A 21,878-nucleotide genomic window follows, 5' to 3' on the forward strand; every position below is an offset into this window, starting at 1 on the left:
TGACAAAGTAGACTGGTCTTTGGACCTTGTATACATGACCTGGTTTCAACCTTTCGACTACTATTGCCATGCTTACGACATAAGTAGTAGCAGCGATGTATAATAGCAAGTCCTCGTTTGGAGTTGGTGCTGTGAGGATCGATGGCTTTGATAAGAAATCTTTCAATTGTAGCAGAGCCTTATCCACCTCCTCTATCCATTGGAACTTGTCTTGCCGTTTGAGTAGTTTGAAGAAGGGGAGGCCCCATTCTCCAAGCCTTGAAATGAATCCGTTGAGGGCCGCCATGCATCCTGGTAGCTTCTGGACATCCTTAATGTCGGACGGAGCTTGCATATTGGTGATGGCGGTGATTTTCTCATGGTTTGCTTCAATGCCTCTGTGGCTGATGATGAACTTGAGTAGTTTCCCTGATGGTACGCCGAAGACACACTTTGTAGGGTTGAGTTTCCACCGGAACGCTCGTAGGCTGGTGAAGGTCTCTTCCATGTCTGCGGTGAGATCATCTTGATTTCTGGTCTTGACTACCACATCATCCACATATGCTTCCACATTGCGGTGGAGTTGTTTCTCAAAGCACATCTGGAAGGCGCGATGATACGTTCTCCTCCATTCTTCAACCCGAAAGACATTATTTTGTAGTAGAAAGCTCCAAAAGGGGTGATAAACGTAGTTTTAATTTTGTCTTCTTCCTTGAGAGCTATCTGGTGATACCCCGAGTAGCAATCTAGGAAACAGAGTAGTGCGCATCCAGCTGTAGAATCGACGACTTCATCAATCCTTTGGAGCCCGAAGGGGTCCTTAGGACAGTGCTTGTTGAGGTCTGTGTAGTCCACACACATCCTCCATTCATTGTTGTTCTTCTTACAGACTAGGACTGGGTTGGCGAGCCACTCAGGATGGAAGAATTCTTTGATGAAGCCTACCGCGAGTAGTTTTGCTAGCTCTTTATTGATGGCTTCTCTTCTGTCCTGGGCGAGTCTGCGTAGTCGTTGTCTCTTTGGAGTAGCTTTAGGATCTACGTTGAGTGAATGCTCGAACAACTCCTTGGGCACACCTAGCATATCTGCCAGTTTCCATGTGAAAATGTCTCGGTTTGCCCGAAGGAAGCTGACGAACGCGCTTTCTTATTTGGCATCCAGTACTGTGCCAATCAAGGCTGCCTTGGAGGAGTCATCGGTCTCAAGGTCAATAGCTTTGAAGTCCACATCATTTTCTGGCTTGATTTTAGTAGCTCCTAACTTGTTCTCCGGGATTTCGAGTTCCGTTAGGGAGAGCTTCTTTGAAGCAGTGAAGACTTGATGTATCGAGCTGGGTACTTTAGTCGCCGCCAACTCAACAACTTCTATGTCACATTCGTATGATCTTCGCAAGTCTCCACGGAGGGAGAGTACTCCACTGGGTCCTAGCATCTTCAGGAGTAGGTAAACATAGTGTGGGATTGCCATGAATTTGGCTAGTGCTGGTCTTCCGAGGATAGTGTGATAAGAAGTCTCGAAGTCCGCCACCTTGAACCGGATGTATTTTGTTCGGTAGCATTCTTTGGTTCTGAAGGTAATCAGTAGGACTACTTGTCCAAGCGGTATAGCTGCATTGCCTGGGATGATCCCATAGAACGGGGAGTTCGTTGGGGTCAGCATGTTAGTAATGTCGAGGCCCATCTTCTTTAGAGTTGTGGCAAAAATGACATTGAGGCTGGTGCCACCATCGATGAGTACTTTGGTGAGTCTTGAGCCAACGACAACTAGGTCCAGGACGAGGGGGAACCGTCCTGGTTCTGAGAAACTTGTCCATTGGTCTTTCCTGAAGAAGGTAATCTATACCTCGGAGCACTTGTGGGGTGTAGGAGTAGGAGGTTCAATGGACCTGATGTCTCTGAGTACTACTTTCTAGGACCACTTAGAGGAAGTGCCTAGGATCCCACCAAAGATGATGTTGACGGTCTTTGGATAGGGTCTGGAACTTGTTTTTGCTGTCTTCGCCTTCATCTGCCTTGCCTTTCCCCTTGTCGTTGTTATTGTTTGGGGGTTCTGGCAAATCTTTCATAACCCTGCGCAGGCTGTAAGAATCTATTGCAGCGTGCTTGCTGTGCGGGTGCCATGGGCACTGCTTTTTCAGCAGCTAGCAGAATGCAGGCCTCTCTTCATTTTTGTTAGACCCTTTCTTACTTGAGTTCGTCATTGCTACGACGGTATTATCATGCTTGCGCTTGCAGTTTTGGTTGCCCCAGTAGTTATGTCGGTGGTCACCGTTGCCATTTCTGTCTTGCTCTTGGTTGTTGCCGTGATTATTGTCGTTGTCATGGCCATGATTGCGATTTAAGTCAAACCTCTCGCGTTCTTTATTCTCCTCACCTGCCCATGATTGGGCCATGATCTTGAGTGCCTTAACATCCGCGGGACGACGCCTACCAAAGTCTTGGAACATGTGGCGATCATAGAGGCTATTCTGGAAACATTCTATCACGTCTGGCTCTTAGATGTCCACAATTGTGGCCTTTTTGTCAAAGAAACGACATAGATAGCTGCGTAGTGACTCATCTTGTTGCTGCTTGACTCGTGCCAAGTCTATTATGTTACCAGGGCACTGCATTGCCCCTGCGCAGTTGCTAGTGAAAGCTCGTTTTAAGTCTTGCCAGGAGTTGATGGAATTGGGCTTCAATTATTCAAGCCAGGTTAGTGGCGTAGTTTCCATGCATACAGGAATGTAGATGACCTTTGTGTCGTCAGTCCCCATGCAGCCTAGACCGCCATCGACTAGCAGCGGAGTCACTGAACTGGATCTTGTTTGCCATCGTACTTGGAGATACCTAGGGGTTTGAATTTCTATGCTAAGATTGTGCTCTTAACCCAATTTGTAAAGGCAGGAAAGTGATCATTGTCATCACCCCTATAGTCTTCTTCAAGTTCATGCTCCCGACGTCGGTTGTTGATGATGTTGTGTGCATCATGATTGCTATTGATTTTATTCCTGAGATCACCATCGATAGCGAGGGTTTTTGGTCAGCTCTATGGTGGCGAGTGCCTTCCCTAGAAGCTGTTTGACTACCCTCAGGCATTTCTCTGTATTGTCTTCAGCCTTCGAGTACATCTCTATTTTGCCTTGGAGCCTGAATTACGCCCCCGTGTTGTCTGGTGCCTTCGCGTGGTCGAGCTGAAGGTCCTGCGTGGTCTCTGCTGCTACCATGCTGACTACACCCCGAAGGGGTGTGAGATACCGATGGAATTGGAGTTGCTCTATCGAGTAGTTCATAGGCGTGTTCCACCAATTGTGCTATCAGAGTATTGTACTTGTCTTGAGGCATAGCATGAGTAATGAGGTCGATGGAGGCAATAGTGGCGAGTGGCGTATTATGTTGCCACATTTGCACTGCTTTAAATGCTCTATCAATGTTCATAATTGGGAGCTGGGCGGCTAGTTGAAGACGTCGTTCTGCTCTCTGCGCGTTTCTTGCCCTCCATCGAGTCCTTTGGCTTTCAGTTTCTTCAACGACGTTGGCAGATAATTCATCTTATGAGACATCATCTACGTGACACTCTCGTCGGGGGTTTCTTGGTTGATGTTGTTCACCTTCTTCCCCATTTGTGATTAAAGTGAAGAGTTCTCTTTCTGAACTATAGCTACCAGAGCTTGAGGTGATGACTTCTGTGTAGCCATCATCTTCATAGATTGGCAACAAGAGTATTCCTTCTTGGTATGGTAGGATCTCAAGGTTGGCAATCATCCGTGACTCGTCACTCTAGTCAATGAAGGACAGGTTCATGCCTGGTCAGTAGACGAATCTGCCTTGGGGAGTTGAAGTGATCACTAGGCCTTGCTACAATCCTAATAAAGGAATTTCTTCGATGGAATCCGAGTAGAACTCGAGGTTGTGGTCCTCAATTGTTTCCAATCCGGATGGAGTTGCTTGATAAACCAAAGCTGCATTTCAGAGTCCAAATGGGAATTGACTGGGAGTTTGATTCGTTCCACACAATGGCTTGTATGCCTGCTCGTGGGAGCTAGTCCGAGTTGTTGTAGAGTCCAAGTTGTACTCAAGCTGGCTGTTTGTCAGATTGAAAATTTTGCTAAATTTCTTGACGAAATCCTCCATAACTTGTCGATGAAGGGAGACGTCGACTAGCTTCTTTTCCGGGGCCTCTGCAATGTAGCGGTGGAAACTTCCTGAGCCATTGGCGATGCAAACCCAGGAGCCGAAGATGAACATTGCGCTGGCTTCGAACGTGATCATAGACTTGATGATGATTTGAGCCATCGAACTCGCCTAGAGAATTTTGGCGATTGCCCCTACCTAGCGCGCCAGCTGTCGGTGTTTTAACCTGGCAACCTACCAAGGGAGCACCCGAGGTAGAGTTTTGGTTGGTGGGTGTCGTCGGAATTAGGAGCTCGATGCAATTTAGACAGGTTTGGACCGCTAGATCGCGTAATACCCTACGTCCTGTGTGTTGTTTTCTTGTCTTGGATTGAACTTCTTTTGAGGGGGTCCCTACCCACCCTTATATGCTGAGGGAGCAGGGTTACAGGGTAGTTGTTTTACAAGAGTACTAGATGGATACGACTGCAGAGTTCTACTCTAACTCAGAAGAGTAGTTTCCTTGTCTACAACTAGTCTCCTGGTAGTCCACGTAGACCACGCCACCCTGTATCGTAGTCTCCATGTCTACGACTACTTCTTGTAAGGATCAGTACAAACCTTATGGTGGGCCCATGAATGTCTGCCCGATAGAGGGAAACCATTGTAATTCGAAGTTGGTGACCATGTATACCTTCGGGTTTCACCAACCAAGGGTGTGCAAAGGTTCGGAGTAAAGGGAAAACTAGCTCCTCAATATATTGGTCCATATGAAATCATGGAAATTTGTGGACCCGTTGCCTATCGAGTGAAACTTCCACCTAGACTCTCCACTATCCATGATATCTTCCATGTTTCTCAACTCAAGAAATGTGTTCGAGTTCCAACCGAGATCATTGAACAAGAGGAAGTATGGGTAGAACTGGATCTTTCCTATGTTGAGTTTCCAATTAAGATTCTTGATCACAAGGAAAGAAGAACTAGGAGGCAAGTAGTGAGAATGTTCAAAATTCAATGGAGCCATCATACCAAAGATGAGGCAACATGCGAAACCGAAGAATATCTGAACAAAAACTTTCGCGGTTTTCTATTCAACCAAAAAGGTACACACATAGCCACACTAGTTTTAATCATCCGAATCTCGGGATGAGATTCTTTTTAAAGGGGATATGCTATGACATGCCTAGTGTTTAAGAGTAAAAATCAAAAGAAAATAGGGAGAAGATTAGAAACAAACCAAATTTACCAAGGGTCAAATTCCAAAACCTTTTCAAATTCTTCTAAGTGTGAAAAACACCCCTAAAAGGCACTTATTTCGGTAGGATTTAAAACAGAATTTTATATAAGAACTCAACTTTTGGCCAATGTAAATGTTGTAGAGCTTGTCAAACTAAACAACATTCATAATTTTCACTTTCTCTAATTTTGAGTGGAAGGCATCCAAAAAATGGATCAAAGTTTGGTCAAGTTTGAGTCAAATTCAAATACAACCTTGCTCGGTGTTCCACGAAAGTTTCAATCAGTTTATCTCCAAATCTAGCACGAATTTCACATGTTAGCTTTTGTAGAACTTGTAGTCCGTAGTTGAACTCCAACTTCTACATTTGAAGATTTCAAAGTTCAGTTCAAATTTTTGGAGAAATTTTGCCTAAAACCTGCTGCCCTCGCGCACCACGGCAAGGCCACTTGCGCCGGATCCGCGGTGATCGCTCATGGCGCGTGCAATGTCGCCACATCGCACCACCCAGCTGGCCTCCACCACTTGGCCAACCCCCGCCAGTGACAAGACAGGACGAGCATGGCCGCTACCCACTCTACGCTCGTGCAATCTCCCCCTCCCCACGCCACATCTCCGTTGGCCAACCGCGGAACGCGGGCCATGCTTGCGCGCACCTTCTCACGCCACCACCGGCCAATGCGCGCCTCCTCTGCTCTGGTGCGTATGCCCGGCCGCCTCTGGCCCGCCCAATTGTGCCACGAGCTTATCCTGGCACTCGCCAGCTCGACCAGACCCTCCTGCCGCTATAAAAGGCGCCCTCCCAAGCCCGCCGATGCCACCCCCTCCGTTCTTCCCCCTCTGCCATGCATGCCATTGGAGCCCACCATCGAACTCACTCACCCGAGCCCCACCAACGCCTCCTAACCCCTCCATTGGACCATCCACGCCTCGCAGCCCCTCCCTGAGCACCTCCTGCCCTTCTCCGCCGCCGCCATCGCCGGAGACGACACCCCAAGCCGTGCCCGAAGCCTCACCACTGAGCGCCGCCACCAGACCTCCTCAACCTTCGACCCCCATAGCCCGACGACCCCCGGTGAGCCCCTTGTCACACTCAAACCCTTAGCTCGCACCCCCATCGCTGGAGCTCGCCAGAATTTCACCGAAACACCGCCGGCCGAACCCCAAGGATGACATTGCAAAACCAAAAAGATCTCCAAGGTCTTAGGTGTAAGATTCAAGGGCCTCGTTCTGAACGTTTAAGAACTTCAAGGGTCGTTCTATAAAACGTGGAACTCACATTTGATTTAAAATCCATTTAAAACGGCTGAAACTTGTTTTGCTAGGTTCTTGATGATGTCTAGTTTAATTTGAAAATATTCATGTGCATGTTACTATCCTATATCTGGCACTAGAATTTATTTTGTGTAAAAGCCATTAAATGCTTAATAAATTATAGGAGGCTCTGAAAAATATGAAACCACTTTTGTTAGCTTCATTTTGACATGCATGTTGTCGATGTGTAATTTGTGTCACTGGAATCCCTGATGTTCAGACTGTTTTAAATTCAAATGCTTAATTGCTATTTTAATCTGGTTATTTGCATAATAAATAGTGGACAATAGATAAAAGTGCAAGCTAAATTTTGCTAGAACCTTGATGTCCATGTGTGACTAGTAAAAATACTTGCTCCTGTAAAATATGTATTTTTCATTGCATAATGAAATACATGTTATTTAATCTCCTTTCTATGCAATAAATAGATCTCATGCATATAAAATCCTGAAAAATTTCATAGGAGCATATGTTAGTGTTGGTAACCCTTCTGTAAAATTTGTGGAACCAAACTGATGATAGAAATCTAGTTAAAAATCAATCTTCATGTTCTGCCATTTAATATTGTTTGGTTTTTAATAAGTTCTATAGATGTCAATTGCATCTCAAATTTTTACAGTAGATCACTTGTGTAGAGGGAAAACTTTTGTAGAAAATTCATGATCATATCTAAACAGATGCTTCTAGAAACATTTATTCATGTTTAAGAGCTAGTTTATTTATTAATAAAATTGCTACTAGAAATGGTAGACTAGCAAAATGATTAATTATGTTTTTATTTAGAAACAGGATTACTTTTGAAATGGTTGCCAAACAGTACCAACATGACACCACCTTTCTTTTAAGAATTCTAAGTTGTGAGGATCCTATTTGTGTACACAATCACCATAAAAGTAAAACCCATCTTTTAATCACAACCCACCTTGTTTTGCAAAGAAAAGATTTGTTAACATCTTGTTTAGGTGAATGTGGCCAAAAAGAAAGAAAGGGTTAAAATCTTATCTAGGTGAATGTGGTAAAAAATGCATCCTATGCTTCTGTAGTGATTCACGAAATGCAACCTACACCATGAAAACGTGTAATTGAAATGTTATGCATATTCATCTCGTGTAGAAACTAATCTCGCTGACGGTACACACGAGTTGGTTCTAGAAGGTGAAGAGGAACACTCGGCTGCTGCGGTGAACCTGATGGAGGCCACACAAGACCTGAGCCAAGCTTCGAAAGAGCCACAGGCTAGCCTAGTACAAGAAGGCAAGCCCCGAAGCATAACCTTGGTTTCTAAAATTATGCAATACTTTTGTTACTTATGTTTGTGCATTAAGTTCATAGGAGTTTCTTGAGACCTTAGTGACATGCTCCTAGTACCCATGTGTTGAATACTACCATGATAAGTCGAGTAGTTGCTATGCTAAATAGGGACATGGTAAAAGTCGAGTGATTTCCTATCACTCGCGAGCTATAGGAGTTGCCTGTTTACTTATGTTGGAATCATAAGGTTGACGGGCGGGGCTTGGTAATATGTTGTGGAATTGGTGGATGCTCCATCTGTTTAGAGGAAAACTGCTAAGATCAAAATGTGTTAGAGTTGTGGTCAAGTGTTTGAAAGTACTAAACACATACTAAGGTCGGTATGGGATCGGGAAGCCTAGTACCTGATTGAACCGGGGCGTAGACATACTCTCTACTCTCTCTGGAACAAGATTCCCCTGATGCATCATGTGGGTACAAGTGCAGCCTCGGTACGACGTAGTTTTGGGACTGGTGGGGCCTTGTATCCAAGGGAAGTGGGCTCTGGATATGTGCTGGGGATCGATGGAAACACCTGACATATGTGAACCCGGCGTGGTACACATATGAGTGTGTTTAGGTCCATCTTGCAAGGTTAAGAAATTCGATTCGAATTGTCTGCTTCTTACAGTTTGGGATTGCTTGACCGCCTTTCTACACTGAGTAAGAAGAAGAACAAAAGTTGATGGTTAATATGGATGCTTGATTAATTTGCTTGTTTCTGTTGGAGGTATGCCCTAGAGGCAATCATAGAGATGATGATATTCCATTTGTATCCATGATTTGTATATTGTGTTCATTGAATATCCATTAAAGGCTACTTGAATTGATTTGCAATTATGAGAATTGTATGTGAAACTCTTTATTGTATGGTTATTCTAAAGTTGTCCCTAGTCGGAGTTCATGTGAGGACACACATGAATATTAGACTAGCACATGTATTAGTTGATGACTATGTTTCACAAGTCATGGACATGGAGATGTTGAACTAATAATGTGGACACATGTGGAGACATGTGCTAGGACTGACCCAACACGAGAAGTAGTTCTCTCTTTAAACAACATATACGCTTTGTCCTTAGACCTGAGATTGTCGCATGTATTCAAGATGTGGATCGACCTACTTAGGGGCTATCAAACGCTACGCCGTAACAGGGTAGTTATAAAGGTAGGTTTCGGGTTTGTCAAGAAGCATGCTATGAGACATGGTCAATCAAGATGGGATTTGCCCCTCTCTAATTGAGAGTGATATCTCTGGGCCCCTCGAGTGATCGGATCCGAAAATGCATGGCCATGCTACGTACGGTTAAGAGTTAACCTACAAAGGGATTCCGAATCACAGGATCGAGAAAGAGCGGTCGGCTTGAAGCTAGACCAAATATCGTGAGGCAAAGGGAATAGCATGTATATTATGTTGTGATGGTTCGTCTGATATGATCTTTGTGTGCGTATAGGAGTTGGCACGTCTTGCTAGAGGCCGCTACCGACTATTGGGCCGAGTAGGAGTACTCGGGCCATGTCTATACGTATCCGAACCCATAGGGTCACACACTTAACGAGCTGGAAGCCTAATTCGGATGTGATCCGAGTTGGATTAGGTTTAGAAGTACTAATGGGCCTCGGACCCAGAGGCCCATTAGGAACCTCTATAAATAGAGGGGTGGGGGCGCCCTAGGGTTTACACCTTTTGAAAAAACACATCTGCCATGCCTCCCACGCCCTCACCTGTTGCAACTCGCGGATCTAGCAGTCCGGCTTGCGACGCTTCCTCCCTGCACGTGTGGATACCTTGGAGGTGTTGCGCCTGCAGCACTTGGACAAGCCGGCGATGAGCCACGACGAGCCGCCGACGAGCCACGACGAGCCGACGACGAGCCGCGGCACGAGGGCGATCTTGCTGCACGTGGACGAGCTGCTGAGGAGCTGCTGGACGTTGACGTGATCGACTACGTATGACTACGTTGATCGACTACGTACGACTACGTTGATCGTCTTCGCTGCATCGACGCAAATCTACATCTTCCGCACCAGTAGTGCGTCGAGTGGTAATCCCGTGATCCTTATACGGCAGTTCTTCCTGGTTTTACGCGGTAGAAATTTTGATTTGCGCTAGTGTAGCCTACCTCGTATCCTAACAGTGGTATCAGAGCCGTAGCTGTTTAGTTTTGGATTCGGGATGTGTGCATATGGAGATATGCGAGTTTTCAGTTTGATCTATGTCCTGGTTTCGTGCCCTTGCTGCAATGGTAGTGTAACGACATACTCCTACTGGTCGGTTTCCGCCATCGGAGTTAAGTGATACACGTAATTCCAGTTGCAGTGAGTGAAGATCAGTATGATTGGTCGAATCGGAATACAGGGTCATACGCTAGGCGCATTAGATGTGCAATAGTAGATGGGATCTACTACCGGGGTCGGGATTTTTGTCGTATGCGTGTGCTTCGGCAAATCAGCCGTAACTTTTCGGTACGATCTCGGATCGGGGTGAATTTTATATGAAAATTGATCTACAGAAAAAGTCATACATGAAGTTCAATGGCTTTGACATTTTTGGCAAAATTAGATTTCCCAAATTTGGCTTGGAAGATGGAGTTTCGGGCCTCCGAAGTTTGGAACGTTAGGACGCTTAACTTTGTTTTGCAGGATGTATGTATCTTGTGATCAGTATGGCCCTTTGTGTATGTGATGCATGTGTGTAACTCATTCGTGACCTGCGTGTCGCGCGTACGGCAACACGGCAGGAGCCATATGTGTTGTCACTTTATTGTATTTAATGGTCTGCGTACCAATCTGTGATGATCCAAACAACTATGTAATCTTCATTACTAGCTTCTTTACTAGCTATTAGGCGTAATAGCATGTTCTAGTTCTTGGAGGACTCATCACCAGGAGGATGGCGCACATGGAACATGGAGATGGAGATCACCATGGTGAGCAGGTTCTATGGAGATGGAGATCACCATATGAAAACGGGCCATACTGTGTCACAACTGTGTGAATGCTATTCTGTTTATGTTTTACTTTCTGCATGCTGTGATGTTAGAAGTAGAACGATCCCTCACAAAGTTTAAGTTAGTATGCCCTCCCAACTAAAACTTGCACCGTCCCATGTCTTGTACAATTAGTGGTGGGTCTATGAAATTAGGGTGTCACTAGTTTTCCTTGACTAGACGGGTTTGTGTCGGACACTTACGCGCATAAGGGTTGGTTTGCTTAACAAGGTTATCTTAACGGTTAAGGACCTTGGGGCATAAAGGTTGGGCGCCGAGACATCAAGATGTCACCCAACAACAGGAGTCATATGTGATATGATTAGCAAAAGTTGCTTACCGATCTACCTTGTTTGCTAGCGGTGATGCTAAAGCTCACTAGTAGACTTATTAGTTATGGATCCTGAATCACTAAGTATCAATAGAGAGATATTGATTTTAGTGGGATTAGATTCTGTTAAAATAGTTTAATGTGATTTGCTCTATCATGGATACGTTTGTCATAGTGTATTTTGCATTACTTTTGTTGTAGATTAAATGGCACCTAGCAGCACTACACCGTTTGCTTTGCGTTCGGTCCTTGAGAAGGACAAGTTGAATGGAACAAATTACTCGGATTGGATCCGTAACCTGAGAATTGTTCTCAGGACTGAGAAAAAGGAAGATGTTCTAGACAACCCACTACCAGAAGAACCTGCTGATGATGCACCCGCTGCTGCTAAGAATGCTTACAAGAAAGCATGTGATGCTAACCTCGAAGTAAGCTGCCTTATGCTTGCTTGCATGGAACCCGAGCTGCAGATGAAGTTCGAAACAAACCATGAGGCGCACGATATGATCGTGGCGCTTAGAGACATGTTCCAAACACAGGCCAGGACTGAAAGGTTCAATGTGTCTAAGGCCTTTGTGGAGAGCAAGCTAGCAGAAGGCGCAGCAGTAGGACCACACGTAATCAAGATGGTTGGTTACACTCAACGGTTGGAGAAGCTGGGCTTCCCACTGGGCCAAGAGTTGTCCACTGATTTCATTCTTTCGTCTCTTCCGCCTAGCTATGGGAACTTCATCTCGAACTACCATATGCATGGGACGGAGAAGGGTCTGAATGAGCTGTGTGGCATGCTTAAAACAGCAGAGGCTGACATTAAGAAAAGCGCTAGTACCAGCCATGTGATGGCTATACAGAACAAGCCTAGCTTTAAGAAGAAGGGCAATTCTTGGAAGAAGAAGGGCAAGGCTGGAACGTCCAAGCCAAACCCAGCACCCAAGGTTAAAGCTGGACCTGGACCTGTTCCAGACAAAGAGTGCTTTTACTGTCATGAACTTGGTCACTGGAAGAGAAACTGCAAGCAGTACCTAGCTTCGTTGAAGAATGGCGGAAGTAAGAGTACTTCTTCCTCAGGTATGCTTGTTGTTAATGTTATAGACAACATTTTTCTCGCTGATACAATTATTAATTCTTGGGTATTTGATACCGGATCGGTTGCTCATATTTGCAATTCGATGCAGGGAATGATAAGAAGTAGAAGCGTGGAAAGAGGAGAAGTTAATTTCCACGTGGGCAATAATGCAAGAGTTGCTACGTTGACCGTCGGGACGATGCAACTCCACCTCCCGTCAGGATTTATTATGGAGTTGAATAATTGTTATTTCGTTCCTAGTTTAAGTCAAAACATTTTGTCTCCTTCATGCTTGATGAAGGATGGTTATTCATTTGCGAGTGAAAACAATGGTTGTGTGATCTCTAAGAATGATATGTTTATGGCTTTTGCACCCATTGTGAATGGATTATTTGTTTTAAATCTTGATGGTTCACCTGTCTGTAATGTAAGTGCTAAAAGGCCTCGGCCTAATGATTTGAGTCCTACCTACTTGTGGCATTGTCGTTTGGGTCATATAAGTGAAAAGCGCATGAAGAAGCTCCATTCTGATGGACTTCTAACTTCGTTTGATTTTGAACCATACGAGACATGTGAGGCTTGCTTGCTAGGCAAGATGACCAAGACGCCTTTCACAGGATTTCCTGAGCGAGCAGTAGACTTGTTGGAACTCGTACATAGTGATGTATGCGGACCAATGAGCACGACAGCTATAGGAGTATTCCAATACTTCATAACTTTCACTGATGATTTTAGTAGATATGGCTATGTCTACTTGATGAGGCATAAGTCTGAAACCTTTGAAAAGTTCAAGGAATTTAGAAATGAAGTTGAAAATCAGCGTGGCAAGAAAATTAAGACCTTACAATCTGATCGTGGAGGCGAGTATTTGAGCCACGAGTTTAGTAATCATCTAAAGAGTTGTGGAATTGTTCCACAACTTACGCCGCCTGGAACACCTCAGAGAAACGGTGTATCCGAGCGACGTAATCGAACTTTGTTAGACATGGTTCAATCAATGATGAGCCAGTCGGACCTACCGTTGTCATTTTGGGGATACGCTATAGAAACAGCAGCTTTCACACTTAATAGGGTACCATCTAAATCCGTAGTTAAGACACCATATGAGATATGGACTGGAAAGGTTCCTAGTTTGTCTTTTCTAAAGATTTGGGGATGTGAAGTGTTTGTCAAGTGACTTCAGTCGGACAAGATCACACCCAAGTCGGATAAGTGCATTTTCGTGGGATATCCGAAGGAAACTTTGGGATATTATTTCTACAACTGATAAGAAGGCAAAGTGTTTGTCGCTCGGAACGGGGTTTTCCTAGAGAAAGAGTTTCTCAAAGGAGAAAAGAGTGGAAAGATAGTGCATCTTGAAGAAGTTCAAGATGAGCCGATCGGGCAAGAATCAATGAGTGATGCTAACGTAGCAGAACAAGTTGAGATACCTATGGCAAGAGAAGCACCGCCACAACCACGAAGGTCGGCAAGGCTTCGCGAAATGCGGGAAATATTATTGTTGGACAATGATGAGCCTGCAACATATGCAGAAGCAATGATGGACTCAGACTTCGAAAAATGGCAGAGTGCCATGCAATCCGAAATAGAGTCCATGGGAGACAATCAAGTTTGGAACTTGGTTGACCCGCCTGATGGTGTTAAAGCCATAGAGTGCAAGTGGATCTATAAGAAGAAAAAGGACATGGATGGAAATGTTCACACCTATAAAGCACGACTTGTCGCAAAAGGTTTTCGACAAGTTCAAGGAGTTGACTACGACGAGACCTTCTCGCCCGTAGTGATGCTTAAGTCCATTCGGATTATTCTAGCTATAGCTGCATATTTCGATTATGAGATATGGCAGATGGATGTCAAGATAGCTTTCCTGAATGGAAACCTAGTTGAGGACATGTATATGATACAGCCCGATGGTTTTGTCGATCGGAAAAATGCTGGAAAGGTATGCAAGCTTCAGAGATCCATTTATGGATTGAAGCAAGTATCTAGGAGTTGGAACATTCGTTTTGATGAAGTGGTCAAAGGGTTTGACTTCACCAAGAATGAAGAAGAGTCTTGTGTTTACAAGAAGGTTACTGGGAGCTCTGTAGTATTTCTAATCTTATATGTGGATGACATATTACTGATTGGAAATAACATTCCTATGCTTGAGTCCGTAAAGACTTCACTGAAAAATAGTTTTTCGATGAAGGACTTAGGGGAAGCGGCATATATTCTGGGCATTAAGATCTATAGAGATAGATCGAGAAGTCTTATAGGTTTAAGCCAAGATACTTACATTGACAAAGTGTTGAAGCGATTCAGCATGGAAGAGGCAAAGAAAGGGTTCTTGTCTATGTCACATGGCATACATCTCAGCAAGACTCAGTGTCCTTCGACTGCTGATGAGCGGGATCGCATGAGTAGAGTGCCACATGCCTCAGCTATTGGATCTATCATGTATGCAATAATAAGTACTCGCCCAGATGTTTCATATGCGCTAAGTATGACAAGCAGACACCAATCTGATCCAGGTGAGAGTCACTGGACAGCGGTGAAAAACATTCTTAAGTACTTGAGAAGGACTAAAGATATGTTCCTCGTCTATGGAGGTGAGGAGGAGCTCGTTGTAACAGGTTACACCGATGCTAGTTTCCAAACCGACAGAGATGATTCAAAGTCACAATCAGGATTTGTGTTCACGCTAAATGATGGTGTTGTTAGTTGGAAGAGTTCCAAACAGGAGACGGTGGCCGATTCTACGACACAAGCCGAGTACATCGCGGCTTCGGAAGCTGCTAAGGAAGGTGTTTGGATAAGGAATTTCCTCATTGAGCTTGGTGTGTTCCCAAATGCGTCTAGTCCATTGAATCTCTACTGTGATAATAATGGGGCAATGCGCAAGCAAAGGAGCCAAGGAACCACCAGAAGAACAAACACGTAATGCGGCGATTTCATCTCATTCGAGACTTCGTTAACCGGGGTGAGATCAAGATATGCAAAATACACACGGATCTGAACATTTCTGATCCGTTGACAAAACCACTCCCGCAGGCTAAGCATGATGCGCATGTAAGAGCTATGGGTATTAGGTACCTTCTAGATTGACTCTAGTGCAAGTGGGAGACTGTTGGAGGTATGCCCTAGAGGCAATCATAGAGATGATGATATTCCATTTGTATCCATGATTTGTATATTGTGTTCATTGAATATCCATTAAAGGCTACTTGAATTGATTTGCAATTATGAGAATTGTATGTGAAACTCTTTACTTGTATGGTTATTCTAAAGTTGTCCCTAGTCGGAGTTCATGTGAGGACACACATGAATATTAGACTAGCACATGTATTAGTTGATGACTATGTTTCACAAGTCATGGACATGGAGATGTTGAACTAATAATGTGGACACATGTGGAGACATGTGCTAGGACTGACCCAACACGAGAAGTAGTTCTCTCTTTAAACAACATATACGCTTTGTCCTTAGACCTGAGATTGTCGCATGTATTCAAGATGTGGATCGACCTACTTAGGGGCTATCAAACGCTACGCCGTAACAGGGTAGTTATAAAGGTAGGTTTCGGGTTTGTCAAGAAGCATGCTATGAGACATGGTCAATCAAGATGGGATTTGCCCCTCTCTAATTGAGAGTGATATCTCTGGGCCCCTCGAGTGATCGGATCCGAAAATGCATGGCCATGCTACGTACGGTTAAGATTTAACCTACAAAGGGATTCCGAATCACAGGATCGAGAAAGAGCGGTCGGCTTGAAGCTAGACCAAATATTGTGAGGCAAAGGGAATAGCATGTATATTATGTTGTGATGGTTCCTCTGATATGATCTTCGTGTGCGTATAGGAGTTGGCACATCTTGCTAGAGGCCGCTACCGACTATTGGGCCGAGTAGGAGTACTCGGGCCATGTCTATACGTATCCGAACCCATAGGGTCACACACTTAAGGGGCTGGAAGCCCAATTCGGATGTGATCCGAGTTGGATTAGGTTTAGAAGTACTAATGGGCCTCGGACCCAGAGGCCCGTTAGGAACCTCTATAAATAGAGGGGTGGGGGCGCCCTAGGGTTTACACCTTTTGGAAAAACACATCTGCCGCGCCTCCCACGTCCTCGCCTGTTGCAACTCGCGGATCTAGCAGTCCGGCTTGCGACGCTTCCTCCCTGCACGTGTGGATACCTTGGAGGTGTTGCGCCTGCAACACTTGGACAAGCCGCCGATGAGCCACGACGAGCCGCCGACGAGCCACGACGAGCCGACGACGAGCCGCGGCACGAGGGCGATCTTGCTGCACGTGGACGAGCTGCTGAGGAGCTGCTGGACGTTGATGTGATCGACTACGTACGACTACGTTGATGGACTACGTACGACTACGTTGATCATCTTCGCTGCATTGACGCAAATCTACATCTTCCGCACCAGTAGTGCGTCGAGTGGTAATCCCGTGATCCTTATACGGCAGTTCTTCCTGGTTTTACGCGGTAGAAATTTTGATTTGCGCTAGTGTAGCCTACCTCGTATCCCAACAGTTTCACCATTCTTGCTTAGAATAAGTGCTTACCTAGAATGGTTAATCAACTAGAACTTGGTGCTAAAACTCAAAAGTAAGGATCCACTTTAGAAGCTTTTGGCAAAACAAATCCCTCAGCCAAAAAGCCTCGCATGTCTAGGAGTCGGTAGATTAGATACCACCCGACGGGTAAGTCTTGCAGAGTATTAGTATACTCAGCCACTCAGCCTTGCTTGTGGCTACGTTTTCAGGTAATGTTGATTTTGAGGATATGATTGCCAGTGTGACTTGGTTGTCTCAGCTCCCTCTGGGTTGGACAATTGAGTGGGATCCATCCTCGGTTGGTGAGGATTGTGGTGAGTGATATCGTGGCAAGCTTCACCATGGTATTATGTATCGTCATTAGAACCATCGTTTTCTTTTTCCACTGCTATGAACCTGAACTACTCTTTTGTGCATTCGAACACTTGGTTGTAATAACTTAATGTGGGACCTATAATGTGTTATTTGGATTGTTGTAATCTCTGAACTCATGTTCGTGCGAGTTTGTATGCTTGTTTTGATCAGAAACACGTTGTATCGGGTGAAACCCGATAGACTACCATTTTAATTCGATTAAAGTGTTTATTCGCATTTGAGGCGATGGTGAGAACACTTTAGCTGGGTTAATTTGGGTGGTTCTACCACAGTTCCGATTGTCGCAAATCTAGTAGCGTCGGACAAATTCTGAGGGACAGGCTTGGAAGATAAAGAAAATCCAATAGCGGATGATCCGACGGTATGCGCAATAGGAGCGTCGGACCAAGCATAATTTCTTTGACCCCTGACGGAAGAGTTTTTGGCTAGAATGCCTTCAGCACTGGATGATCCGATGGCACCATCAGAGGAAGCGTTGGAGCAATGACATCAGAGGATTCAACGGCTATGTGACATGGCCAGTGGCAACAAATGATCCAATGGGGGCATCGGATCAAGCGCCGGATGAATTTCTAAAGAATTTCAGCGCGGGGAGTCCAACGACTAGTTGCACCGGATGTTCTAATGCAGGCCAAAAATAGACCATCGGAACATCCGATGGTATAATTTTTTACTAGTCGTTGGAGTCACGGCTCATTGAGCCTTTGGGGCTATTTATACTACCACTACATGCCCATTTGGAGTTGCTGGAGTGTCAAGGGATGCATTGAAGACCAAGACTCATCAAAAACACATCCAAGCTACCAAAAGTGCTTAAGTGATTTTATCTAAGGCTTAGCACAAGCTCAGGAGAGTGATTAGTGCTAGGATAGGCCTAGAGAGGAGTGAGTGCATGGTGTGTTGACCTTGTGATCTGGTTCTAGAGTGAACCACTGCTGTACAAGAGGTGTGCCAGTGTTTTGGAGCCTTGGTGGCTCGCTAGCAAGTCTTCGACCCTCCGACTTGGTGTGGAGCGGCATCGGTGACCTTGTGCGGGGGACGTGGAGACCCCCTTCCTTCGTGAAGAAGCTCCTTAGTGGAAACGGCATGAAGGTAATCAAGGAACTTGGCGTGTGCCTTTGTGGCCAAGCTTTTGTGGCAAGTCAAGGAGTGCCTTGGGATAGACTTGGTGACTGGGTAGCAATACTTTTGTGTGAGTGCTTCAACAACGTGGACTAGTGGTGGCTTAGTGCCTATCGATACCACGGGAAAAAAAAATCCTTGTGTCAAGAGTTTGCTTCCTCTAATCCCCTCCTTACATTTCTGCATTTCATACTTACAACTTGTGTACCCTTAGTTTCCTAGAGTAGTATCTTGAGTGAGCTATTTGCTCGCCAGCCAATCATGGCATGCATCCAGATAAGGGAGATCAGGAACAAAGCTGCAAGCCACAAGGACGAGATCGTGACAGTGACCGTGGCTTTGGCCCTGAAGACGGTGCGCCCGAGTTGAGTGAGCTTGGCGAGTACCAGTTCGTGAAAAGAGTTTGGATAGACTCATACCAGCCAGCCCTACCAGGCTTTTATTAAAAAAAAGAACAATACAAGCCCATCAAAGTCCAATAGCAATACCAATCTAGCCCATCTTGGCCTTCTGCATACTTTCCTCACTCCTCAGCGGCGGACCGCCAGCGCTGCTGCTATTCCAGTTTCCCATGGTTTCCCCACGAACACGCCCCAAATTCCCGCCAAAAACCGAGCCCTGCTCCAGCAGAGAAGAGGCAACAACCAACGGAGACGCCCCCCCACTGCCACTAAGGGCATGTACAACGGTCCCTTCACCCCATCCCTTCGGTGTAGTTTTTACAGAAAACACCCTGTGAGAGCGTAGAGACGGAGCCGGCGTCGCCTCGCGAGGCGACAGGAACGTCCCGTGCTCCGAGGAGAAAGAGATGGCTCCAACAGCGTTGTACGGGCCGCCTCCTCGACTCGTCGTTGTGCGGATCCCGGGCGCTCACGCGAGCAGGTGTGATTTGCGCGCACGGGAGAAGGTGCTCTCGCTCCCAAATCTTCTCCATATGTACCTAGTGAAGGTGAAGCATTGCCAGGTCCTTTCTTCTTCCTCGCCATTCACCGCCAACCTTCGGCGACTGCTATGTTGAGCGTATCGACTAGGAAGAGCAAGCTAGTTGGCGCAAGTAAGAAGAGCAAGGTAGCCTCGGCTGCTGCTACAGTGACAGCCGCGGCCCCAACGCACACATCCGGTCATGGAAGTGGCTCGATGACGGCAGCCCGCACCCTCGGTTGTGGTGGCGGCTTAGCCTCAGGCACGGATTCTGCGGGCCGAACCCTAGGTCGTGGAAGCAGATCAGCGTCGGTGGCAGTGGCGTCCCGCCCTATCTTTGGTGGTCTCGGGTACAGCGCAGCGATGGCTCCATCCTCCATTGATGGATCTGGCGGAGCTGCCTTCCTCGGCCCGGCGACAGCTCCATCATTGGATGGTGGGTTTCCATTCCCCCCTTCATCATCTACTGCTTGGTCAGAATTAGGCATCGTTGATCCGATTTCTCCATCGTTTGGGCGTTCAACAGATTGGGATCCATCATGGTAATATCTATCTTTTATGCTATTTGGATTACTGTCAGCTCATAGTTCACCTAAATAATTTTAGAGTTCAGATTTCAGAGTTCCACAAATAGTTTTAGTGTCAGCTCATAGTTGAGATTTCAGAGTTCACATGAAAAATTTTACAGTTCAGATTCCAAAGTTCATATATTCAGAGTTCCACAAATAATTTTAGTGTCAGCTCATAGTTCAGATTTTAGAGTTCACATGAAAAATTTTACAGTTCAGATTCCAGAGTTCATATATTCAGAGTTCCACAAATAATTTTAGTGTCAGCTCATAGTTCAGATTTCAGAATTCAGAGTTACATGATTGTTGCATGATTTTCTGAATTCTGTATTATATCCAACTGAATGTGTTAGACTGAAAGAGGTTCTTTGTGCAGACAGTGGCCGCTCGACGCTGACGGCCCGCTCTCATTCACCGTCTCAAGCCTGGTTTGATGCGGCCGGCAGTGATCCGTCTTCTCCTGTATCATGGTAATCCACTCATACTGTCATACATTCTGCCACATATATAGTGCTATATTCTGCAACATATTGGATAGATGATTGTGCTATATATAATTGCTGTGCGTGTGCATTTTCTTCAAGTTATTTGCATGATTTTGGTATTTAGATGCCCACCAACTAGTTTAAGTAGTAGTTTCCCCTTGCAATGCACCGAAACATTATTTTTGGCACCTATCAGATCGTTCGTTAGCAGTAGATTTTCTTGGAATATTTCCTTGATGATTCTTTTCTCATAATATTTTCTTGATGATACTCAGACTGTCAGACAGACTGTTGCTGAACAGGGAGCAACCAGTAGATGCAAGTTGCTGATTGGTTATAGATTTTTAGTAACAGAGTGATTATTTCTAGGATTCACTAGTTTATTCTGTGAGCTCTTCTTTTCATCATGTATGTCCATCATCAATTAATCATTTCTGAGAACTGTATTGTATCTGATAACATATTTATTTTAAGTGGTTTAGAATCACAGTACTGTATCTGAGAACTGTAGATGTTAAGATGAACCATAGAACAAAATCTGCAAATTGATGGTTTCTGAGGCAAAGTAAATCAAAGCCATAGTGGTTATGGTTGCTAATGGTCAGAACATAATCAGAACTGTAGGAGTATTTTTGGAAGATGTTTGTACGGTGTGCTGTAAAGGTATCTGAACATTGTTTGTTTCTTGCAGGGACAAAGATCCACGTCCATCTGGTGGTTTCATGAGCTACTTTGGAAATCAGCCACACAACTTCCATTTGGTTGGTGCACCTATTCATAACAGCCCTTTGAATAGACCACTGTCCACCAACAATGATGCAAGTTCACCGCCTGAAGTAGAAATATTACTTGACAATGACAATGTTAGGACTGAGAAGAGGATCCTATGGACAGAGGAAGAGGATCTTAGATTGATGAGCGCTTGGATAGAACATTCAACAGACTCTACCTGTGGAGCCGATAAGGGTGGTAACCAGTATTGGGGTGAGGTTGTTGAATCCTACAACAAGACTACCCCACCACTTCGAAAGAGAAATCTGAAGCAATGCAAGGATAGATGGCACAAGATTAATAGGTGGACGGACCTCTTTGAATGTGCTTATGTAAAGGCTCGCAGAGTGTTTACAAGTGGATATTCCGATCAAATATGGATTGATGCAGCCCACAAGTTCTATGTGGAGGACAACAAAGATGCAAAACTAGGACCCTTTGTTGGGATTGAGGTTTGGAAAATTTGTCGAGAAGTGTCAAAGTGGAAAACATACAATGAAGAGCTGAGGAATGCACGTAAAATGATGAAAGGGATCAGGAAAATGATGAAAGTTTGGAAGAGATGCCAAATCGACCAATGGGTCAGAAGGCAGCTAAAAAGGCAGCTCTAGCTGCAAAAGGCAAGTCAAAAGGCTCCAGCAGCGAAGATGATGGTAACTCAAAGGAATCTGCCATTGATCTAGATAAATTAGGTAGATTAAGCAAAATCTAGGAGGAAACAAATGCAAACCATATGAAGATATTGGAACTGCAGCAGAAGCTATCATCTGAGAAGCTTCAGATCACAAAA

At 45.1% G+C, this 21,878-nt stretch overlaps 1 pseudogene; it reads left to right on the forward strand.

Annotated features, from left to right (window-relative positions):
• The first annotated feature begins 19,626 nt into the window (after positions 1–19,626).
• LOC101755833 lies at positions 19,627–21,800 on the forward strand (annotated as a pseudogene).
• Positions 21,801–21,878: the final 78 nt, after the last annotated feature.

This window comes from Setaria italica, chromosome IV, assembly GCF_000263155.2.
Source record: "Setaria italica strain Yugu1 chromosome IV, Setaria_italica_v2.0, whole genome shotgun sequence".
In the NCBI taxonomy this organism is placed as follows: Eukaryota; Viridiplantae; Streptophyta; class Magnoliopsida; order Poales; family Poaceae; genus Setaria; species Setaria italica.